This window comes from Natator depressus, chromosome 3, assembly GCF_965152275.1.
Source record: "Natator depressus isolate rNatDep1 chromosome 3, rNatDep2.hap1, whole genome shotgun sequence".
Classification (NCBI taxonomy): Eukaryota; Metazoa; Chordata; order Testudines; family Cheloniidae; genus Natator; species Natator depressus.
Window position 1 is genome coordinate 32,434,467 of NC_134236.1, and position 25,105 is coordinate 32,459,571.

A 25,105-nucleotide genomic window follows, 5' to 3' on the forward strand; every position below is an offset into this window, starting at 1 on the left:
TACAAATGTGTGTCATATTTTCTATTGGAGTGTCTCTTTAATGAACTAGGTCTGAAACATGCAGTATATATGAGGGAAATTAACTACTTTTGAGCCATCTTTCCAAAATTATTCACCCTCCGGCAGAAACCAGGTCTTGGACCTGGACATTTTAGCCCAGAAAATGCCAGAAGCTATTAGCCGCTGAAAAGGGAGTTTAGAATGGAAACTCTCAGCCAACTTTAACCGTTGCTGTCACAATTGCTCTAGGTATAATATTCTGCACTAAGCCTAAAGCAGAAAAGAAGTTTTATTACAAATGCAGCTGCATTTATAACTGCACAGGATAAAGTACAAAAAAAATAGCTTAGCTAGGAACAATCCTGCATGGGAATTGAATGATCTAACAGCTCTTTTCCATCTCTAATATCTGTGATGCGGTACTTTAGTTTTCTGTCAACTGACGGGTGACCATTTGTAAAGTCATTAGAAAACTGAGTGCTTAAAGATTTTGTTTGAGAATCACAGAGAAACTGGGATAGACAAAAAGAAAGTGATCCTTTTCAACTGGTTTTACACCAGCTAAACTCCATCAACATAAGAGTTATTCCTGATTTGTACTGGTATAAAGAAAAGAAAAATTGGGTCCCATATGAGATTTTCTATAAGATATATACAGCTGAATCTTGTAGAAGTGGCACTTTTGTGTTTCCATAGCAACCCGAGCAGCATTTGCGAGTAATTAAAATTAGCTCTGTAGTTTATTATAATACCACAAGTTCCCTTATCAGATTATGATGATGCAGAAGCTACAGTATTCTGCAACTGCAACTCAGAAAATATTTGATTTCCATTTGTAGTTCAGTTCCTCCTTCATTGGCTCAACAATATTCAGCCATCATTGCATCTAAACCCCTGAAGTTTATAGTATTATTTTTTCATTGATCTGAACAGTTACGGTAGAATATTATATGTAGTACCTTTTAAGAAGCTCCTGCTACAATCAGAGATCCCTGCTAGCAGTAGGAAGAATTACTGCTACACAACTTCACCTACCCTTGAAATCCCAGGTGTCTTTCCAACCACCACTTCTATCTCTACCTGGGCAATGAGACCCCCCCTTCTTGTACTGGTGTAGAGGGTGGGGAAATGATACCCCACCCTTCCCTAAAGTAATCAAAACAAACCGAGCAAAGCAGTATCTGAATCTTCAACCCACATTCAACTGCAACTCATCAGCTACATGAGATTCTGAACCTCCAGCGCCATAGCACTTTTAATAGATTACAAGACAAAAAGGGACCATTGTAATCATTTAGTCTGATCTCCTGTGTAACACAGACCCCAGGTCTTCATTGAATTAATTTCTATTTGAAGTAGAGCATATCTTTTAGAAAACCAGCCCCTCCTGATCTTAAAATGCTCAGTGATGGGGAATCCACCACAACCCTGAGTAGATTTCTGCTGATAATACTGCTTGTCCTGCAAGTCCTCAATGGCAAGATAGGGAACAGAGGCAGAAGTATTCAGGATGGCCCTGCTAGCATCTGCAGTGCTTTTTTCACAGGCAGCTTAGTATGAGACACATGGGGTACATCCACACTATAATAACAGACCTGTGGCATGGCTGCAGTTGGCCTGACTTGGGCTCCCAGGGCTTAGGCTGTGGGGCTATAAATTTGCAGTGTAGACATTCGAGCTCAGGCTAAGCTGGAGCCTGGGCTCTGAGACCCTGAGAGAGGAGACGGGCTCAGAGCCTGGGCTCCAGCCCAAGCCTGAACGTCTACACTGCAATTTTTAGCCCCGTAGCTTGAGCCCCACAAGCCTGAGTCAGCTGACCCGGGCTCTGAGACGCAGAGCCGTGGGGTTTTTATCACAGTGTAGACATACCCACCAAGGTTCTGTGTTAGCAGCAAGGACAGCTGCTAGCACAGAGCTACTGTGATTATAGTATTTTCTATATTAGAATGATGCAAACACATATCAAAATTGCATATTTATCATTCCTTTAATTTAATTCCTTAACTACGGGTGGTACATACAGACTCTCAGCGCCCTGCTTAAAAAAAAAAAGCAGCAAAAATTAGGTTCCAGTTTATTATCATTATTATTTGTATTGAAGTAGCATGTAGGAGCCTTAGTCATGGAGCAGGACCCCATTGTGCTAGGTCCTGTACAAACACCGAAAAAGGACAGTCCCCTCCAATCTAAGTAGTAGAATATGTTGCTTCTCAGAGAGATACTGTCTTTTCAACTGACTTTGAGCAAGTCTGGGCATTTGTCTCTCAAGAACAGACTGCCAGCAGCTAACATGCCCATCAAAATGTATTCTGCTTAGTTGTCCAAGGGCAATAATGAGAGGGGGAAAAAGAGTTCTACGCAGAAGATGCAAAACCAACATTTTTTCACACAGCTCTTCTGAAAAGACAAGGGCTTGAGTCACTTGCAGAAGAGGAAGCAACAGTGCTTTGGTATGGTAAATCAAACAGGACCATGAGATTATAAAAATGATGATCTACAGGATTAAAAGTAATAAGCAATTGAGACCACACACACGCGCGCACACTTGCAGTATAATGAAAGTAACAGAATCAATGCTCACAGATTACAGAGAGTATTGTTTCTCTGTAGTAAAGGTACTAGCCAGAATTAGAGATGCTCAAAATTTTTCTACCAAAAACATTTTCCTGTCAGCTAATGTAGTTTTGTCAAAATTGAAATTTTCTGTAGGGAAAATATTGATTTTGACAAAAAATCATCTTCCAAATGGAAAATTCTATAATATATATTATATAGTTTCAAACTGACACTATGGAATAAAATGAAATTTTGTTTTGACTTAAAATATTGTTTCAGTTTAGTTCATGGAAACAAAAAGGTTTAAGTTTTCCATTCTCTCTTTTGGGATTTTTGGGATTTCCCTCCCTGCAACCTCTTCTCTCTCTCGCTAGGTTTTTTGATTGTTCGTTTGCATAGACTTTGCTGTTCAAAGTTGTTCAGATATTTTCTTCAAACAAAGTTTAGCTCCTGGATCACTCACAAAATGTTCAATGAGTATTCCATTGTTTATGACAGCAGTCTCCAAAGTGGGGTGCGTGCCCCCCAGGGGGTGCGTGGCAGGAGGAACGCTGCCAGACAGCACTCCGCCGTTTTTTCTCTTCGGCGGCAGCTCTGCACGCCTGCAGCAGGTCTTCCCCTCCGGCGGCACGCCTGCGACATGTCTTCCCTCCTTCTTTCTTAGGCAGCACGCCTGCGGTAAGTCTTCTGCTCTTCTTGCTTCGGCGGCACCGTGCGGGTGCGCGATCCAAAAACTTTGGAGACCACTGGTCTAGGGAACCTGGGCAACTAACTAAGGGCTGTGGATTCCATTAAGGGGCATCCTAAATGGTAGGCATTGCAAAGCTGAGTCTACCAGTCCCATTTGTGCGTCTAGCCCCAAGAGTCTTTCCTTTGACTTCAGTGGGCTTTGGGTCAAGCCCTTACACTGTACCTCACTCTTTCTGTGACCAGGGCCTGCAGAATTAACAGGAGTGAAAAACAGCTACCATTTAGTTTGGGCACTGAAGTCAGCAGTTCTGTCTCTATACACACCCGGGAAGGAGATCTGTGCAGGAACAAAATACCATTTTAAAAGAGTGGAACTGCACTTTAGCAAATTGATATTTTAAAAAGGAGATACGGCCATTATTCAGTAAACTATATTGAGAATGCTCAAGGGACTATGTCATGCTAATTGCAAAGCAGAATCTGATTTGGGCCAGATTTTCAAAACACAGTCCTTAAACTGCACCTGTAGGAAATGTATGTGCATACAATGATACTCATGTTTACCTGGCTGGTATAAGCAGTGTGGGTTTTGCCTTTATAATTACATGCCCAAAATTCTCAAACTCAAGAATTTAGTCCTGTATTATTTTCCCTGTGAATGATGTCTCTTATAGCTCAGGTATTTTATTATTATTTGCATTTAATAATAATGTGCATTATTTATAGGTTGGTTAATATTCAGACCTATAGCTCCTCCTGTTTTCTGTCTTTCTTGAATCATTGTGTCTGTTATGGATGATTTTGTTAATTTTGCTGAATCATTTTGGAATTTGCTTTGTTTAGAGTGATTGACAATGTCTTCATAAGAAGTAGCCTGGCTCAAAGAAAATTAGAGTTTACGTCTCCCAACTGCCAACAAAAATAAGATTTTATATTTCCCACTGCACATGAATATCAAAAACTTTTTTATTATTTGTAGGGATATTGGTGATGGCCATGAACAGATTATACAAACTGATAGCTCCCTTGAAATATTAGTCAATTTAGTATGCATGGAAAGTCTACCATTTCTCTTTTCAACTTTAAATGTTGTTTAATGGTACAATTTGATTTTACATAGCACCCTTCAGAGGTAGTACAACAAAATGCTTTACACATAAGATTATTCAGCTTTGGTATCAAAGCTAAAGGACAAAATATTCACAGGTGCCACTGGAAAAAGAGAAGGTTCTGACCTCATTGATGGTAAGCAGTGCAAGTCTGCAGGTACAAAAAAGAATAAATTGGCGAATGGGGCCAAAAGGCATGAGCTCTCTGAACATGGATGCATTTAGATCTGCACAGTGTTATCCCTTCTGTGAAGCTTACAAACTTTTACATTAAAAAAGCCTTTGAATGTAATAGTTTAATATCAACATTCGATTTGATGGGCACAGAAAAGGAACTAAACTCGAAAGGCCATGCTGGCTGATGTGTTCAGTTTTCACAGAGTTCTCAATTGATCTCCGCTCTCTGTTTCTTGAGATTGTGGAACTGGGCCCTACAAACCTTTGAATTTCAAATTCTGGCTCTGTCAGCTGTGATTTCTGTGGCCTTGGGGCAGTCGCTTCATCTGTCTGCCTCAGTTTCTCCATCTACCAAATGGGGTATAGCAACAGTGATCTAATAGTGCGACTGTAACGAAGACCCTTGGGTTGAATAGTATGACTTTCGTATGTTTCCCCAGCCCCTGACACACATTTCATATCGTCTTTTCAAGAAAGTGGGATTAATAAGCAGACTGCAGCAGAACTTTTAAAACTATCGCCATGCACATTCAAATACACCAGTCACGCTTAGGTGCCAAAGGTGCTTTTGTGCTTATAGATATTGCTGTCTCCCTGCAGGGTCCTCTCCTTCTTTCTGTGCTGTCGCTTAGGTGCTCATCTGTACTTCATGGGCCAGATTTTCAAATGATCTGAGCACTCATTTAGGCATCTAAATAAGGGGCCAGACGTTCAAGAAAGCTCAGCATGCTGAATACATGTTGGGAGGGAGGGCAGATCGGCAGCTGGTGTAACTTGTGATAGCTTTGTTGACCTTAATGGAGCTGTGACAACTTACAGCAGCTGAGGATCTGGCCCTTATTGATGGGTAAAATTTTCAAAAGTGCCTAAGTGACTTAGAAGCCCAAGTCACATTTTAAAAATTAATTGGGCTCCTAAGTTACTTAGGCACCTTTGAAAATTTTATACTATGTGCCTAAATGGGAGTAGACTTACTGGGAAAATCTGGTCCCATTTCTAGGTGCTGAGCACTTGAATATCTGGTCACGCAGCCCTTAGAAAATCTGGTCCCATCTGAGTACATCTGCAACACACTGAGTGCGGTTATGTTGGGCTGTCCTGTCTACTTACAACACATTTGTATACTCAGTCATTTTGTAGCATGGTTTGTTGTTTTTCTTTGTCGATGGAACTAACCCATATGAAGAGAACTGTGCTTCAACCCTGAAAAATTGAAGGCTACAATCAATTTTTAAAATGTCCTTTTCATTAAAATGTAATGAAGATAAAAACAATGAGCTCAGAACTCAGCCGACTGTGACAAAATACATAAACCCAAGAGGAGCAGTATCTGCTGACAGAAATGCCACCATGCCTGAGTGTACGTAAAACACAAGAGAAAGGGAAAGAGTTTTACCCTGCCAATGGGACATACAGGCAAACAATTCATGTTTTGCCTCTTTCATAGCAGATGCTGGGATCTGAGTAAGAAGAGTCAGTTCAAAGTGGTACTTTCCCACTGGCAGAGCTGGAGGGTGAACCACTTGGAGTTCATTAACTTTCTGCAGAAAGACAAGCTCCCTCTGGATGTAGTAATGCTTTTACAGGACCATCACCGTGGATCTGGCATGTGAGTGGAAAGTGGGCCCTGAGAAATGCCAGCTCTGTTGCTCCTCAATCACAGAAGGGCTGTAGCTCACCAAGTGTTAGGAGCCAGATGGCTTGTTTAAGTACCCTTCCCCCAGATGGTATATACAGGTGTGGATGGGGCAGTTAGTGCATGTTCAACCAGCAATTTCTGGGTGGCTTTCCAAGGGGAAAGCTGGCCAGCCCCACAGGGAACATTCTGCATATGTAAGGGGACTGCTGCCCCCTTACTAACATTCAGTGGGGGTGTTTTAGTTGCTATCTCCCAGTACTAAAAAGGGGGAAGGGTCAATGGGGAATCAGGACCCTGAGACTGACAGCCCCCAGGAACAATGGGGAGAGGCCAATGCTCCAGGTCAGCCTGAATGACAGGGTGGGCAGGCTAATCAGGGAGTCAGGAGGCCAGGGAGGTCCTGTCCTCCGTGTGAGCTGGATTTGCCTGGGTCAGACAGAGTGGGGCCGAGCTGAGGAGAAAGCAGGGGCCCAAGCTGAGCTGGGGAGCAGAGCTGTGCCAGATCCAGAGGGACCAGAAAAGCAGCCCAGAGAGAGCAGATCCTGTCCTGGGAGCAGAGCTGCAGCCCCAAAGCCAGAGGCACAGCCCAGAGAGAGCAGACTTGCCCTGGGAGCAGAGCTGCAGCAACCAGACCCAGAGGGGCCAAAGAAGCAGCCCAGGGAGCTGGAGGCAGAGCAGCAGCAGCAGTGCTGAGGCAGAGTGGTGGAGCTGGGGCTGGAGCAGTCCGGAGCTGGGTGCGGGGAGCAGCTGGGGAGGCCAAGGGGGACCCTGGGCAGCAGGCCCAGCACAGGGAGACGCCTCAGCCAAGAGGCTCTGCAGGCCAGGCTTGGATCGTAACCCCGACAGGGCGGGGGCGACACTGGGAAGAAGGGTCCTACCACTTAGAGCCTGAGAGCGTGTGGCCACCACCAGAGCAAGTGTCCAACCCACAGCATCCCTGCAGCACAGCCAGGGCCTGAGAAGGAGGCCTGGGCCTTACAAGGAACAGACTGTGAACTGCCCTGACATTCCAGAGACACTGTTTGTGATGTTCCCTGCCACAGAGCGGGGTGATGTGTTTCCTTTAACCTTTCCCATTTTTCCTTATTCTTTTTAAAATCAATTGTTGATTAAATAACTTGCATTTGCTTTAACTTGTATGTAATGGTCAGTGGGTCAGAGAAGTGCCCAGTCCAGAGAGAGTACCCTGGAGTGGGGACACCCTAGCCCCTGTCCAGCAGGATTGGGGGTTGAGCCCCTCAGGAATCCTGGACCCAGCCTTGTTGGGGTTATGAGGACTCTGCCAGACAGGAGAGTGAAAGGGGAGTCCTCAAGGGCAGGGAGCAAGGACTCGGATCCTTTCGCTAGCCCACTTCACCGGGGTTGTGCAGAAGCCAGGAAAGTTCCCCACAAGAGCGGGACTATTCCCCCGCTTACACATATAGAGCTTGAATCCTGGCTCCTCACTCAACTCTTCATGCTTTGTTTCATCCTGCTCCAGGCCACGTACAAAGGAGTACTGGGGAAACATAGAGGGCAGCTGCTACTATCACACTCCCGCCTGTGCCTCTGCTCCGCATTGTACAGTGTAAGAGAGAACGCAGACTCTTATTTCCAAAGTAACCACACTGGGCCCAACGTTTGGGTAGGCTGGGCCTGAGCGCTGGAAGCTCCCTAAAAGCGTGGGGGCAGGGGGACACTGGCACCCGGACCATGGCCCTGCCCTCTGCTCCACCCTGAGGGCCGCTCATCCTCCTCCCCATGAGTCCCCAGCCATGCTCCACCACAGTTCTGCCCCAGATCCTGCTCCTGCTCTGCTCCCTCCCCCAAGGATCACCCCCAGCCAACCACCTGTGCCTCTCTGCTTAAACACATGCTTAAGTGCTTTGCTAGGTGGCAGCCAGAGTTCTCAGCACCTTGCAAGATCAAGCCCTTTTTTAATTCCCAGAGGCCGGAATCTACATTCATATTTAGGCATGTAAATCCTTATTTAGATGCCTAAATTAGCATATATGTGTTGAAAATGGGCATTTAGGTGCCTGGGTTTGAAAATTTGGGCCATAATAGCAACTGTGCCCTTCCGTGCACCTCACCTATTATTTGAAAAGATTTCTATAAGGAAATATAGGTTTTCCTCTGACACTTTTTGCATTTCTCACTGACTAAAACAATTGTCTATATATAATATACACCATTTCTCACGATAATCATATCAATTCACATGCATTAGGGGAAAGGAGCCAGCTGGAGGCAACATAATAGTGGCACTTGAACAAAATAATCTAATTTTGAAAAAGCTGTGAAATATCAGGAGTCTCAGTAGAATTTTGAATATATCTGGACCAGGATAAGGTGAAGACTAGGGAATTACTCTCCTTGGGCATTTTGGAGACTTCTAAACAGAAATTAACTTCTAATGCATCTGTAGCCTTTTCGTTTGCTTTTCCTGAACATTGTGTGTGGTTTTGCTTGTACAAACATTCCAGAAAAAGGAATTTTTGGGCCGATTTATCAGAATTTTTTTAAATCATGAAACTTAATTATTTTAGGCTGAAATGGAAGTAGTTCCGGGCATCCAATAGTGAACTCAAACAGTACCATGTGACTTAGCTGACCAGTCAAATAGTTCAAGTATTGAATCATATACCGGTGCCCAAACTTTTCCTGTCATGCCCCCCATTTCCAGTAAGGGAATCGGTCTATCTCTCCCCCCCGCCCCGCCCAGCCCTCCCCTTTACTGCACTATTGGCTCAGCAAAGGAGTTTGGGCTGATGGCAGAGCTTGGGGGCAGAATTGGAAACGGGAAAGGAGCTGGGGCTAGAGGCAGAGCTGGGCTGGGGTGAAGGAGGGGCCAGAGCTGGGGCTGCGAATGGAGCTGCGGCCAAGGTCAGGAGTGGAGCTGCTGCCAGGGTCGGGAGCTGGGGCCCAGAGCAGAGCCGCGACTGGGAGTGGGGCTGGAGCCTGGGGTCTGAGGCCGGGGGCGGGACTGGGCCAGAGCAGAGCTGGTGGAAGAACGGGGCTGAGTGGCGCTCCCTCCCTGCCCCTCATGGGGGCTGGCCCAGGTCCCCCCCCACACATACATACCCAGCTGTTCCTCTGTGCCCCCCTCCCCCACAGGTTGGCAAACTGATTTTTGCCCATTTATTTCATACTGTGCAGAAGCCATGATGGCTTGAATTTGCTTAGTGCCTGCTTTCTATCCTGCCTCACAGCTGATTAGACACAAGGGGATCAGGATTCATCTATTAACTTGCGCTCTCTCTGCTGCCCTTTTGCCTGAGTGGCAGCAGCACTGCAACCCTCACCACCATGCTTGAACAGGTTCTGTAGGGATTTTTCAAGGGGAAAAAAAACCCCTAGATATTTTAAAAAATAGAAGTTAGAGAACAGCATGTCCCTGCCTTAGGTAAATCAAATTAATTTAATTCCAAAACTATACTGGTCAGTGTCCTTTTGGGAAAACAAAGAGAAATCAACAGAACCTCTCAGTTCTGATGCCATTTACTAAGATGCAATTCTCCCATTGCCAGCAAATAGCAGCCGGATGAAGCCTGTTAGAAGATTAAGTTTCAATTACAGTTGACATTTTGAAAACACTGTGTTGTATCCCAAAACCCTGAGAGTCTCCTGTTTCTGTACATCAGCTGATCAAAGTATCATCACTGGCGAAAGCTACTGAAGAGATATGGTCACTGGCATTTCAGTGCTCTGCTGATCCTGGGACACAGTGACACTGGAGTCAATGGTGGAGAACAGTCAGACCTCATTCCTAACAGCTTTTGGGCCCATGGAATGCTTTGCTGTTAAGAGTGCGTTGATGCTAGTGTGTTTTCATGGGGGTTACAGGTACTGGGAGTTCTCGGTTACAGGGGAGTAATATTTACGTTTCTCACCACTATTCACTGTAAAAGAATGGTGGTAAATGTAAAAAACGATGCTTTTGAAACAAAAAGGTGGCGGGGGCGGGAGACACACCAATACTTCCATTAATAGTAATCAGAGGGAAGATGGTCCGGCGCTTGGAGTACCAGCTTGGGAGACCTGGATTCAATTCTCTTCTTCCTGTGTGACCTTGGGCAAAGTACTTTGTCCCTCTGTGCTTCAGTTCCCCATCCATAAAATGGGAATAATAATCTCTCTCACACAGAGTTACTGTGGGGAGAAACACACTGAAGACTATGAGGCACTCAATACCATGGTGATGGGGGCCATGTGAGCAGCACAAAAGAAACATTTTTCTTCTCATGTTTCAAATGCTGTGCTATATAGAGGGTGATTTCTGGCTAGGAATAAAAAAATGTTTAAAAATTATCTGCTATTCATACCTATAAAATAACTCAGATTCAGGCTTGAATAAGTGAAGACATTTGTAAATTAATTATATGCATGACATTCTCAAATGTAAATGATCCTAGAGCAAATTCAGATTCAGTGTAAGCAGGCACCCCTGACTTCAGTGGTTCTGTGCCGCTTTAAAACTGGTCTTGATTTGGCCCCATATCCATCTTGCCTCAAATTTTGGCTATAACAAACTTCCAGGACATGAGGATTTGGGGAGACAAGAATCTAAATGGGCAAAATCTGAAATACAATTTTTTTCCATGGAGCTGCACTCCTGTGCTGTTCAAAGCATGGAAGCGGTCTTGGAAAATTAAAAAGGGAATCTATTTAGGGATTAAATGCTGCCCTATTATCCAAAAAATAAAAAGCTCTTGAAAGATGGAGGCTATTAAAATCTTAGCCTGTGGGGTAGTATTTATGCATCTAATATTGTCTCTCCAGCTAAATTCTCTCCTAGATTTTACCAATCACTTTTCCTTTCACTTCAAATACTTGGGGAAAAAAATCATCTCAGCTTTCTCACGGAATGAGAGGCGATGCCGAATGCAATCATTATGTCAGGCCCTGATCCTGAACACTGACTGGCCAGACCCGAAATCCCTACAAAGCTCCGCTGCAGTTAATAGGGCTCCATGCTGGTGCAGGGGTCCAGGTGTATGGAGCTCCCGGAAGGACCAGGGCCATAGGATTTTTGAAAGAGGTCATCATTTTGAAAACTGAGCTCTTTTGAATATGTAGCTGTAAGTGGGAGCTGCTGGGTGCTGAGTCCTTTTTTTTGAGTCCTTCACATTCCTTAAAACTCTCCTTTGCCACGAAGGCTACAAAAACTTGACAACACTTAGGCCACGAGTGTACTAATACCACTGCCTATCATGCAGACTCATACTTTCTCTTTGTTTTCTTGTGCTCCTGTGTCAGTCTCTCTGTACTCATCTGTTGTCTTGTGTTCTATATTTTGATTATAAGATCTTTGGGACAGGGACCAGCTTTTTTGTTCTATGTTTGTACAGCACCTAGCACAATGGGGTCCTGGTCTAGGATGGGGGCTTCTAGGTACTGTGGTAATACAAAAAAGATAATAATAATAATAATTAATAATTAATAATTTGAAAATTGGGCCCCCATTGTGGGTGCTGAGCACTTGTATATATGGCCCTACTCTCTTTTGAAAATGTGGCCTTTATTTGTCATCTTGCAAAATGTGTCATGTGAGTCTCAAATTATCCAGTTAAAAATACTATCTACTGGCTCTTATTCTGGAGCTGGTTTATAACTTTGAGGGCTGGAAATGAAAGAGTAGCCAATTAAAAGAGGCTGGGGACGTTACTTACCTGTAGTCAAAGGACTTCAGAAAAACAAACTCTAAAGTAAGGTACACTTGGAGAGTGTAAAGTGGAGTTTATGAAAGTCACATGAGAAGGAAAGCTTCGCTCATACGCCTGGAAAAATTCCAGCATAATAACTCAAGAGGAAATTTTGTTCAGACACACTCTGCAGTGTACTGAATACCCTCTAATTCTGCTTACTTAAATGGCTTTGCAAGGCAGGATCCAGGATTAGGCAAAGGCCCAATCTTATTCTAACTTGTTTAAGGATTCAAAACATATGCCTGCCTTGGGGCTGGTCTTCACATACAGCGCTAAAGCCAAGCTAAATTGTCATCATCGGCGATCCCTCGAGGTCAAGGATGATCTCTTTCATAGGTTTTATTTTTCCTGGTCCTTTGGTGACTGAGGAGTCTGATCCTTGAGCCACAGGCCGTTGGCAGACATTGCAGGTTGTGTTGGAAGAAGGGTCGGGCCACGATTGCTGTGTGACAGTTGTCTTTCCTTTCTTTTCTGGCATTTTTCTGCTACCAGGGCAAGGCGATTTTCCTCAAAAGTGGACTTTCCCTCTCTGACAAGTCTTCACCAGTTATCCCTATCTTGGGCTGCTGTCCCCCACTGTGTGGTGTCGATGCCACATCTCTTGATGTTTATCTTGAGGGTGTCTTTAAAGTTTTTCTTTTGTCCTCCCTGTTTCCTTTCTCCTTTGGTGAGTTGGGCGTACAGCAGTTTTGGTAAGCGTATATCAGGCATGTGCACACAGTGCCTGCCCCACCTCAGCTGGTGCTGGATATAAGGGCCTCAACACTGAAGAGGTCAGTGTCCTCGCAGAGGCCAACATTAGTGCGATGATCCTCCCACTTATGTTGAGAACCTTCTGAAGAAATTGCTGGTGCTGGCGTTCCAGGTTTTTCTGGTGTTTTCTGTAGGTCACCCAAGTCTCTCAACTGTACAGGAGAGTTGGGATTACCACCGCTTTATAAACTAAAAGTCTAGTATGTGTTCTAATGTTGTGATCATTGAACACCTGGCGAGACAGTCTGCCAGAAGGCAATGCTGGCACAGCGGATTCTGTGCTGAATCTCAACATCTGTGTCTGTCCTCTGTGCGAGATGGCTGCCAAGACTGGCAAAGTAGTCTACATTTTCCAGTTCTTCTTTGTCAATGTAGATCTTCGTTGTGTGTCTGATGATTGACCAGAGAAAACCCGGTGGAGAACGTTTGTTTTGCCAATGTTCAGAGTACTCCTACATGCCACAGGGGGCTACAACAGTGCTTCCCTTAACTCACCTAACAATATTGTTAATCTATCCAGCTATATTCTTAGCCCGACAGAAGAGTCTATCCTATCTCGGGGTCTCTCCTTCTGACCCACCACCCCCATAAACATGACACAGTTCTGCGGTGCCCTAGAATCCGACTTTCAACCTCTCCGACTCAAGGAATATTTCCAAAACACCACTGAACAGCACACTAACACACAGGAAGCTTCCTACCAATACTACAAAAAGAAGGATTCTGCGTGGACTCCTCCTGAAGGTCAAAACAACAGACTGGACTTCTACATAGAGTGCTTCCGTCGATGTGCAAGAGCTGAAATTGTGGAAAAGCAGCATCACTTGCCCCATAACCTCAGCCGTGCAGAACACAACGCCACCCACAGCCTCAGAAACAACTCTGACATCATAATAAAAAAGGCTGACAAAGGAGGTGCTGTAGTCATCATGAATAGATTGGAATATGAAGAAGAGGCTACTAGACAACTCTCTGACACTAGATTCTACAGGACATTACCCTCTGACCCCACTGAGGATTACCAAAAGAAACTACACCATCTGGTCAAGAAACTCCCTAAAGAAGCACAGGAACAAATCTATACTTACACACCCCCAGAGCCCCGACCAGGGGTATTCTACCTGCTACGCAAAATCCGTAAACCTGGGAATCCTGGACGCTCCGTCATCTCAGGCATTGGCACCCTGACAGCAGAATTATCTGGCTATGTAGACTCTCTCCTCAGGCCCTACGCTACCAGCACTCCCAGCTATCTTCGAGATACCACTGACTTCCTGAGGAAACCACAATCCTTTGATGATCTTCCAGAAAACACCATCCTGGCCATTATGGATGTAGAAGCCCTCTACACCAACATTCCACACAAAGATGGACTACAAGCCATGAGAAACAGTATCCCCGATAATGTCACGGCAAACCTGGTGGCTGAACTTTGTGACTTTGTCCTCAGCCACAACTATTTCAGATTTGGGGACAACTTATACCTTCAAGTCAGTGGGACTGCTATGGGTACCCGCATGGCCCCTCAATATGCCAACATTTTTATGGCTGACTTAGAACAACACTTCCTCAGCTCTTGTCCCCTTATGCCCCTACTCTACTTGCGCTACATTGATGACATCTTCATCATCTGGACCCATGGGAAGAAGGCCCTTGAGAAATTCCATCAAGATTTCAACGATTTCCACCCTACCATCAACCTTATTCTGGACCAGTCCTCACAAGAGGTCCACTTCCTAAACACTACAGTACTAATAAGCAATGGTCACATAACCACCACCCTATACTGGAAACTACTGACCGCTATACTTACCTATATGCCTCCAGCTTTCATCCAGACCACATCACACGATCCATTGTCTACAGCCAAGCTCTAAGATACAACCGCATTTGCTCCGGTCCCTCAGACAGAGACAAACACCGACAGAATCTCTATCAAGCGTTCTTAAAACTGCAATACCCACCTGGTGAAGTGAAGAAACAGACTGACAGAGCCAGAAGGGTATCGAGAAGTCACCTACTACGAAACAGGCCCAACAAAAAAAGTAACAGAACACCACTAGCCGTCACCTACAGCCCCCAACTAAAACCTCTCCAGCGCATCATCAAGGATCTGCAACCTATCCTGAAGGACGACCCCTCACTCTCACAGACCTTGGGAGACAGGCCAGTCCTCGCTTACAGACAGCTCCCCAACCTGAAGCAAATACTCACCAGCAACCACACATCACACAACAAAAACACCAACCCAGGGACCAAACCCTGCTACAAATCCCGGTGCCAACTCTGTCCACATATCTATTCAGGGGATACCATCATAGGGCCTAATCACATCAGCCACACTATCAGGGGCTCGTTCACCTGCGCATCTACCAATGTGATATATGCTATCATGTGCCTCTGCCATGTACATTGGCCAATCCGGACAGTCTCTAAGCAAAAGAATAAATGGACACAAATCTGACATCAGGAATCATAAAATTCAAAAACCAGTAGGAGAACACTTCAATCTCTCTGGTCACTCAATAACAGACCTCAAAGTGGCAATTCTTCAACAAAAAAACTTCAAAAACAGACTCCAACATGAAGCTGCAGAACTGGAATTAATTTGCAAATTAGCTACCATCAGATTGGGCCTGAATAAAGACTGGGAGTGGTTGGGTCATTACTAAACCTAAACTTAATTTCCCCAATACTAATTTCTCCCTACTGTTACTCACACCTTCTTGTCAACTGTCTGTAATGGGCCACTCTCTTCCCACTTCAAAAGTTATTTCTCCTCCCTTGGTATCCTGCTGTTAATTGATTTATCTCGTTAGACTGACCTAACACTTGGTAAAGCAATCCACATCCTTTCATGTATTTATACCTGCTCCTGTATCTTTTACTTCATACATCTGATGAAATGTGTTCTAGCCCACAAAAGCTTATGCCCAAATAAATTTGTTAGTCTCCAAGGTGCCACAAAGACTCCTTGGTTTTTTTGCTGATACAGACTAACACAGCTACCACTGGAACCCTAGGCTTCTGTAAGCTTCAGAGAAGCAATTAAGAGCTGTTTATAGGTCCTCCTTTGAGTGTGCAACTACAGTACAATCATCTGCGTACTGGAGTTCGGTTATTGTTGCTGATATTACTTTAGTTCTGGCATGGAGACGAGAAAGGTTGAAGAGGTTGCTGTCAATCCAATATTGGATGCCAATGCCCTGTGACTTGGGTTAATGTTTTCATAGCTGCTAAGAAAATGGAGAAAAGGGTGGGTTCCAGTACACAGCCTTGTTTTACACCAGTTTGGATGACAAAGGTAGAACCACTGCACAGGATGGAGGCAGTCATCTGGTTGTGGAGGAGTCTTACAATGGGTGATAAATTTGCTTGGGCAGCCAAACTTTGACATAATTTTCCACAGAGCCTCATGGTTGACAGAGTTGGAGGCTTTGGTCAGATCGATAAAGGCCATATACAGCTCCTGGTGTGGTTCTTGACTTTTTTCCTGGATCTGCCTGGCTCCGAAAATCATGTTGGTTGTGCCTCGTGATGTACGAAGCTGCATACACTGGGACTCAGGAAGTACTTCCTCTGCAAGAGGGAGGAGGCACTTCAGTAAGATTCTATCAAGAATCTTCCCAGCGATGGATAGGAGGGAAATGTCTCGTTAGTTGCCACAGTTGGCCTTGTCTCCCTTTTTGAAAATCGTGCTGATGTTAGCATTACGTAAGCCAGCAGGGATTTCTTCAGTGCACCAGGTTTTGAGCAGCAGCAAATGAATCTTGTTAGTCAGTGTTTCTCCCCCCACTTTCAGTACTTCAGCTGGTATGCCATCAGGACCTGGTGGTTTATTGTTCTTCATCTGTTTAATTTCTTTGCAGATCTCCTCAGGTGTCGGTGGCTTGAGTTTCCCAGATTGGGTGCTGAGGGATGGAGTTGACGGTGTTGTCAGTCACAGTCGATTCTCGATTTAGAAGCTTTTGGTAGTGTTCCTTCCAGCACTCTGTGATAGATTCGTAATGAATGAAGCTAAGATGTAGTGCTTAAGTAAAGACGCTCCTATACCAATGGGAGAGCTTCTCCCATCAGTGTCGTTAATATACGTCCCTGAGAGGTGGTACACGATCTACATAGGGGGTTAGGTCAGTATAACTACATCGCTCCTAGGTGTGGATTTTTCACACTGAGCAACATAGTTATACCGATATAGGTCTATAGCATAGACCTGGCGTTGGAGTTGCAACAGAACATTTACCAAGATCTCGGGGATGGGGAATTGCAGGATCAAGTAAAAGCCATGCTTTGTGAAGCACACTGTGGCCCTGACCTAGAGCCCGTTGAGATCAACAGAAATACTCCCACTGACTTCCAAGGACTTTGAATCAGGCCCTACATGCCAACAGCAGCTTTGAAATGCAGACAGCCGTCAACATGGCAGACTGTACAACAGCAATAGAGGCAGACTGTACAACAGCTGTACATTCCAGCTAAAGAGAGAAGGGCTGACTCCTTCTCTTACCAAAACCAATATTTAAGGCCCAGGCAGAACAGATAAAAATATCAATGTCCTAAGGTCTCAGATGAAGGATCAGCTCTGAGTTCCATGAACTTATCAATTCTAAGGCCAGAAGGAACCATTGTGATCATCTAGTCTGACCTACTGTGTAACACAGGCCATAGAACTTCCCCAATATCCTTCCTTTTGAACTAGACAAAAATGTAAGCCTTCAAGAAGCTGAAGGGCTAAATTGATCCTACTGTATTTGAGACTAAAGGTACGCCTACACTGCCAAAAAAAAAAAGCAGCGTGCCAGTGAGTCTCAGAGCTTGGGTCAAGTAGCTCAGGCTTCTGTGGTTCATTCTATAGGGCTATAAATAGCAGTCTTGACGTTCCCACTCAGGCTGGAGCCCAGGTTCTGAGACCTTCTCCCTTCACTGGGTTTCAGAGACCGGGCTCCAGTCCAAGTGGGAACGGTCACACTGCTATTTTTAGCCCTGAAGCACAAGCCCAAATCAGTTAACCTGGATTCTGAGACTCTCTGTTGCGGGGGTTTTCTGCAGTATAGATGTAACTTATGATTCTTGGGACTTTATGTATTTCAAACCTGAGGCTTAAAATCAGTAATTCACTATTTTTATCTTCTTTGGTAAAAACCCCAAGACACTTTTTTTTAAAAGTATATTTGAGAAGACAATTCACATGGACAAAGAACACCTTGGTAGTGATGAAGAAGCTGACTGACTGGCATACCTAAGATTACAAATAGCTCTGGCCTCTCCCATTACGTGAACCGCACTCCCAGAGTGCTGATGTGTGGATGAATAAGCAGAAAACCTGCCTACCTTTTGTGCAGAGTCAGCTAAAAGACATTTGGGAATAATATGCTAATACACCTTTATAAATGCCCTCTTCAATTCATTTATATTTGTACCCTGGGCTGACCCTTTGTTTCACTATGAAGCCGTGTACTCAATACTTTCATCTAATGCCATAATTCTCTTCACTGTACAACCAGATGTAGCCTCTTGTATAGAAAACAGTTTAATCAACAACAGGATGCTACCAAAGCAGTGCCTGGGGCCAACCGACTCTCCTTCAGAGATGCGACATCAGACAAGGGACTCAGCTTTTCCCCAGTTAGAAATAAAGGTCCATGTACAGTATGTGTAATTAGAATATCCAGCAAAGAGTGATGCCAAAAGGTAGGTGTTTTGAAAAGTCTCCAGTACCAGCTAAATGAACAACATGAAAAGAATTACTGGTAAATAACATTTTTGTGCAATACTGACATCAGCAATTTATTTGAACAGCTGGGTCTCCTGTATCACACAGTAGATACAAGTAATGTCATATTTACACTTTAAACCATTTTCTAACAAATTTACCCTCCTCCCTCCAGCCGAAGATTCTAAAAATGAAAACGCTTTGCATGGTCCTTATGTATATGTAGGAAACATTGAATCATCTCCTTTACCCCTAAAGCCAGCATTTTCCAGACTTCTGAAAACTGAACCTTCCCTTTAATTCTACCACATGGTGTTAAAGGCCTATTCCCCACTCCCCCCACCCAGTTTGTGTTAAATCAAGAATAGGCATTTTATTTCTTCTTGGAGGAATCTGGTAAATTAACAGCGGCATAAATGTAAATGATTTCATTGGGTTTTTATATTAAAACACATAGCCACCTCTCCAGAGAAGTCTGAATACACACCACCCCAATGATGTCAGCTAAAAATATCTTATCAGCATTATCCAATTTATTAGTCTAGCCAGTAAGCCGCTGCAAACCCAGTTAGAGATTAAATGTCAGAACAAAGTTCATCCTGATTGTTTCCCACTCAAATGAGGAAAGTGAACAATCGCAGGCTTATAAATTTGTCGCTACCCACATTTAGACAAGGGCAGAAGTGTCAGTTTGTCATGCAACACTGCCTGCCTAAGTATCCAATGGATGAACAGAGGGATTGTTTATGTTGTGCAGCTCTAGAGAAAATGACCTTTCCTTAGCTAAACTACGCCAGGGAGGCACAGGACTAGACAAATATCACCATTTCAGACAGCCTGCTTTCCTGCCCCTGGATACCCAGCAGCAGCTATGTACAATTATTATTACTACTTGTATTAACATAGTGCCTAGGTGTCCTCATCATTGTGCTTGGCGTCATCCCCAGCACTGACTCCTCCATCTTTGGATCAACTCCATAATATTTCCGAGGCAACGACTGTTTTTACCTTAGTTCCCAATTCTTCACACATGGTTTATAGGGCTCCTGGCACCCTCACCTCTTACAGCTCTGTTGTAAGTTCCAGTAGAGACCATGGTCACTGGAATGTCTTCTGCTCTTGCATGTCCAGACATGATCTCACCTTGGATTTAGGGATTAAGAAGAAAACTAATGGAGTCATCAATACAGGCCAGGGCTTTTACAGACCCTTTGCAATAACACTGTGCAGCACAAGCTGCATACTTAGTCTGCAAGCTAGAGTGTGTGTCTGGGGGTGCCCAGTACCTCAATAAAGAATCCCGTTTGTGTTGACTTCATGAGTCCCATCCTTTCCATAGCAATGGACACACCAGAAATATAGCTTTGCTAAAACATTATAAAAATGTTCCACTCACCCGGCTCAACTAGCAAGGGGAATTGATGAGGCCGGCGGTGAAAGCAGGACAGTCCCAGTACAAGGGAGGGAAACGTTTGCCAAGGGACAATAGGTAGGTCCACCCCCTGGGAGTCTCTGGCACCCAGTGGCCAGCTGGAGGTGAGGGGTGCTGATTGGCCAACATTCCCTTTCTTGCAGCCCCTTCAAGCCACAGTGGGGTAAATAGAAACCTAACTGAGGTACTGGGGTAATCGTGTTTATTCGTCACAACTCATGGCTGGTTTCCAGTGTGGTTAAGAGAATAAAATGAACAGTTCCCAGAGATAAAAGACCTGAGATTTGGTGATGGGCTTTGAGCTCATGTGATAGAGTGAGATGTTGTGATCTTTGCAGGCTGAGGTCAGATCCTGCGGCCTCTCAGGCCGAGATCCCCACCCTGCTGCACCTCTCAGTTGCTAGCACTCAGAGAGCACTGAGTTGTGCGGGATAGGCTGAGGAGAGCCGCCCACCATTATGGGTTATATGGTAAGGAGCCCTGTAACCCCCACACTGGAACCAGTTAAATGCCTGGTAGAGGAGAGTCTGAATGATGGGCAGGAGCACCTCTGCCTTGTGTTAAAGATTTTAAAAAGTTGCGACCGCTGCTTAATTCCCTGCATGCGTCTGTCCTCATTTTGCCGCTGTTTCTACATCAATGTCAACACAACATTTCAGTTCCCTTTAAGAGTCTTTAAAAACATAAAATCTATTTTCCATACATTCCTCTTAACAAAGTCAAAACTACACACTGAAGTTAAAAGGGAAAGAGAATAAACACTAGCTTATACCTTCCTTTGGCTTTATCAGCCCATCATGGCAGGGACTGTATTTACTTTGGGTCTGTATGTTGCTCTGAGAATGCGATCAGCACTTACAACACCAAGCATCCTTTTGTAGTCATTGTGACACTAAGCCATTCCTGACAAACACATCGCTTACAGCTATCACAGTTTGTTTATTATTAGAGTTAGTTGAAAATTTTCCATCCACATTTTTTGTGTTAAAAAAAAAAAACTTTTTGATTAAAAAGAAATTTTCTGGAAAAATATATCCCTGTGTGTCAAAAAATTTCACAGAGAAAATAATAATTGCCCAACCAGCAAACCCTAATATTTACTACACCACAGTCAGAGCAGTAGTTTGATTATCTTTCTCCCTGATGCATTATAAAGAATGTCATCATACACCAATTGCTTAACTCTTGAAAATGCAAAGCAAAACTGGCAGTGGAATGCTCTTTATGAATGCTAAACATTGCTTTCCCATAAAATACAGAGAGCTCAGGATAATTGTGGTATGCCTGCCATAATGGTACTGTGCGATTAAATTATTATGCGATGAAGGTAGAACTGTTTAAATTAAGAGCATATGGAAAATATGACAGCAAATCAGTTAAATTAAAGATGCACTTAATTAAAACATTGAGGCACAATATTGCTTGATCCTTTAAAATTACCCCCTTTTCCTAAATACTCTAATGCATGCATTTTCTGACAGATAATGTGTGAACCAGGCAATACCTTCCATGAAACTATGCTAGAATTTTATCATGCACCAAAGTCCTGAAATTTGACAAGATGGACTGGTCAAACCACTGGAGTTTAAAAGGAAACGATCAGCAGTTAAATTACAGGAGGTACTCTAAGCATTGCAGGTTTCATGTACCAAATAATAATCTTAGATTTCGATAATGTCTTTCACATCAAAGTGCTTTACAAGATTAGAGCCAAGTAGTCCTTTAGCTCTTACTCAAACAAAATGAATTCACTGTGGTGCAGAGTGCATGGTGTCCTGCACCACTAAAGCCCCCTTTGTATAGGGGATGAGAGAAAACACGGATAGCCACACGTTGGATGGACCTGTATATACTCTGACCCCTGGGGCGGTGCTGCATTGGTTAAAAGATAGGCTAGGGCAAGACTCACAGAATACATGATTATGCAAATCCAGTGACTCAAAGCCTCCCAAAAGGGAATGGAGAGGGGCCGCAGATAGAATCCAGCCCAGAGACTGGAATAGCAGTCACAGAGGGGCTGGCCTGGTGTCTGGCTGCGGGATCATGTGTGTTCGAATTCCATTTCTCCCACTGTCTGCCTGATTCCCTGCTGGCTGATTTAGACTTTGTGCAAGAAGGGCTGGATTTCATCCCATAGAGTGACCTGGGGCTGAGCAATTCAGAATAATGATGGGCCTGAACAGAGGAAAATCAATACAGATTTGTCTGGTTTGGACTGCAGCCCAGAAGTGCTTTATGCCATGGAAAAAGAAAGATAAGCATCTGAAAAACAAAGTTCCACTTCTATCTAGTGATACCTCATGTAGTAATATATTAAGGAAGGGCAGGTTAATTACCAGATATGATTTTTCACAACCATCTCTTTGGCACTAAATTTTCTTGTAAAAGTGTCTCACTCGCATCAACCAGGTCATTATTTCCCCAACCTTTCTGGGCAACTGTACAAGTTTACTAGACCGAGACTGTGGCCATATCAACCAGTGCTTGCCAACTCCCACTTAAATGTATCTGCATTAGCCAGTCACGGAGCTTTGACTGCTCCAGACAACCCCAATTTGTTGGAGAAGACAAGCTTCATTGTTGGTTAACATTGAAGAGGGCACCAGTAACTGGTTCAGGCCCAGCTCAGCGAGTCATTATTAAGGTAGCAAGGGGGAGTACGGAATATCAATCACAGAAGGCTGACGTACAATTACTGTGGGTGTACAGGAATTTGGTAACATCCCTTTAAATAATATGGGATGCCTCTAGTGGGCCTCCTTGTCTTGTGTCGCAGAAGCCAGCAGAACCTAACAGAGCAGCAGAGTATATAATTGTACCTAGGCATTGTATGTTTGTGTAGTTTGTAATGTGCATGTGATTCTCTCCTATTCTTAAAGTTGTGCACAGAGCAAAGACAAACAGGTAGGTAAATCAGCGGTTGGGGAAGCCCTGAAATAGGTCACTAAGGGCTTTTCTTCACTACCGTGGTAAGTCAACCTAAGTTGCACTACTCCAGCTACGCGAATAACGTAGTTTGAGTTGACATAGCTTAGGTCGACTTACCCTGGTGTCTTCACTGCTCTGCGTCTACGGGAGATGCTCTCCGGTCAACTTCCCTTACTTTTCTTGGGGAGCTGGAGTACCGGAGTCGACCAGAGAGTGCTCTGATGTTGATTTAGTGAGTCTTCACTAGTCCCACTAAATCGATCCCTGCTGGTAGTGAAGACAAGCCCCATGATGCAGATTTTTCAGAGTAACAATCTACAAAATTTTCTATTCCCAATAGCTTTGAGGAGGTGAATGTGGTTAGCTCATTGGGATTGAAGTCAAGGAGAACTGTCCCTATCTCTGAGCTGCTGTGTGGCCTCACACAAGTCACTTGGACTTGTGGTGCTTTCTCCACTTGAACTATAAAGATAATAGTAGTAATGCCCCACTTTGCCAAGCAATTTGAAATCTTTGGATTGGAGGCACTAATAACAAAAAGAGTAAGGATATGTTGGTTTTAATGGAAATACAAATACAAAAATAACATCAAACAGATGTAGGTGTATAGAAATGCTCTTACCAAACAATACTGTTCATGAAGTGTCCCAGCTGGTTCTGCCATTACACAGCATGCATGGCTGTCTACAAGTCATTTTAAAGGATGTTTATAAAACAGCTTGAAAACAAAAATGTGATGTTTAAACCTGAAAACAGGCATTAAGTAGTGATGTGTGATTTGAGCTGTCATCTGGCTATGTCTCCTTAGGCATGAAACAGAAGGGTTAATTGGTTAAAAAGATACTTTAATTGAATGACAATATTGAGCAAAATTTCATATTATTTATCCCTATAGCATAAAAGGCCAAACTTTCTTTTAAAAATAGACAACCAAGTTTTCCCTTCCAAACATCCTCCTGGAGGCAGGTATGCAGCCTCACCTGCACATTTACAGTGTGCATTCGGTTATTCATTTTTGCATTCCAAAATAGATGCTTTCCATGTGCATTGGCTTATTTGGCTTGTATGTGTTGTAGGCAAATATAGGGTCTGATTTAAAAGTATTTAGGTAAAATTTTCAGAAGTGCCGAAGTCCCATTTTCTGAAGTGACATAAACACTTAAGAGCCTAAATCCCAATAGGTTCCTAATTGCCTAAGTCATTTTGAAAATGGGTTTTAGACATGTTTGAAAATTCTTCTGTTAGGGATTATTTGTGATGCTGTAGCACCCATGGTACTACACATTTTCTAGACATACATGAATAGACAGACCCTGACCTAAAGAGTTTAAATTGTAAGACCCTTCTCCTGTAATCACATCAGTGCAGGTGATCTCTTACGCCAGCACAGAACATCACTGCCTTCAATGAGGCTCTGTATGGTCACGTGAGCCCAACTGTAGTCAGGGCTCAGGAAATGGTGCCTTTGTAGTGACTCTTGCCACAGTATAGCTACTTTCCCAGAGTTTTCTTAGCTGAGATTTTACCCCACAGAGCATGAGAAGCAGTTTGAGAATCAGACAATTCCCAAACACAGTTGGAACTTCCTACCATGTAGGAAGAACAACTTCCTGGCCTTGACGAAAAGACTGACGCTTCCTGCTCCCACAATAAGACTGCGTTTTGAACAGCTGCTATATATGGAGCATAACACCAGACCCATTTTTAGCAGCAAAACCAATGTAAATTACTCAGGAAAAAAATAGCTTCTCACCATCTTCCTTGATAGTAGTTGCTGATGCTGAGAGAAAAATTATTGTCATGTGGCTGGGAATCCAAGGCAGATTTTAAAATGTAGATTTTATGTATGGAATGTACAGAAACAAAGAGAGGAAAAAAACTAGTAAAGATAGGACCTATCTGCCCCTTCCATAAGATAATTATATGTTTTCAATATACATCCCACACATAAACAAGCACAAGTGACAACTACTGACATCCAACATTCAGCTCATTGTTGCAGTACAAAGTGAAACTTTTGTCAGGGAGGAATTCAAGTGCCACTCACTGGCAGTGAATAGGGAAACTTTAACAACTCTGAAATTTAACAAGAGGAGTCAGGACTACGAAGCTGACAGTGATAAGTTTCCAGGAACTTCTAGCAATTAATTTCAATTGTTTGGCACGTCGGCACATTTGTGAGGTGTTAGGAACAAGATGGTACATGAGATGTAAGCACAGAAATTCCATTATCTGTTAAACTTTGCATATACAGGGTTGTTGTAGCCATGTCAGTCCCAGGATATTAGAGAGACAACGTGGGTGAGGTAATATATTTTATTGGACCAACTTCTTTCTGTGAGAAAGTCAAGCTTTCAAGCTACACAGAGCTCTTCTTCAGGTCTGGGAAAGGTACTCAGAGTGTCACAAACAAATGCAAGA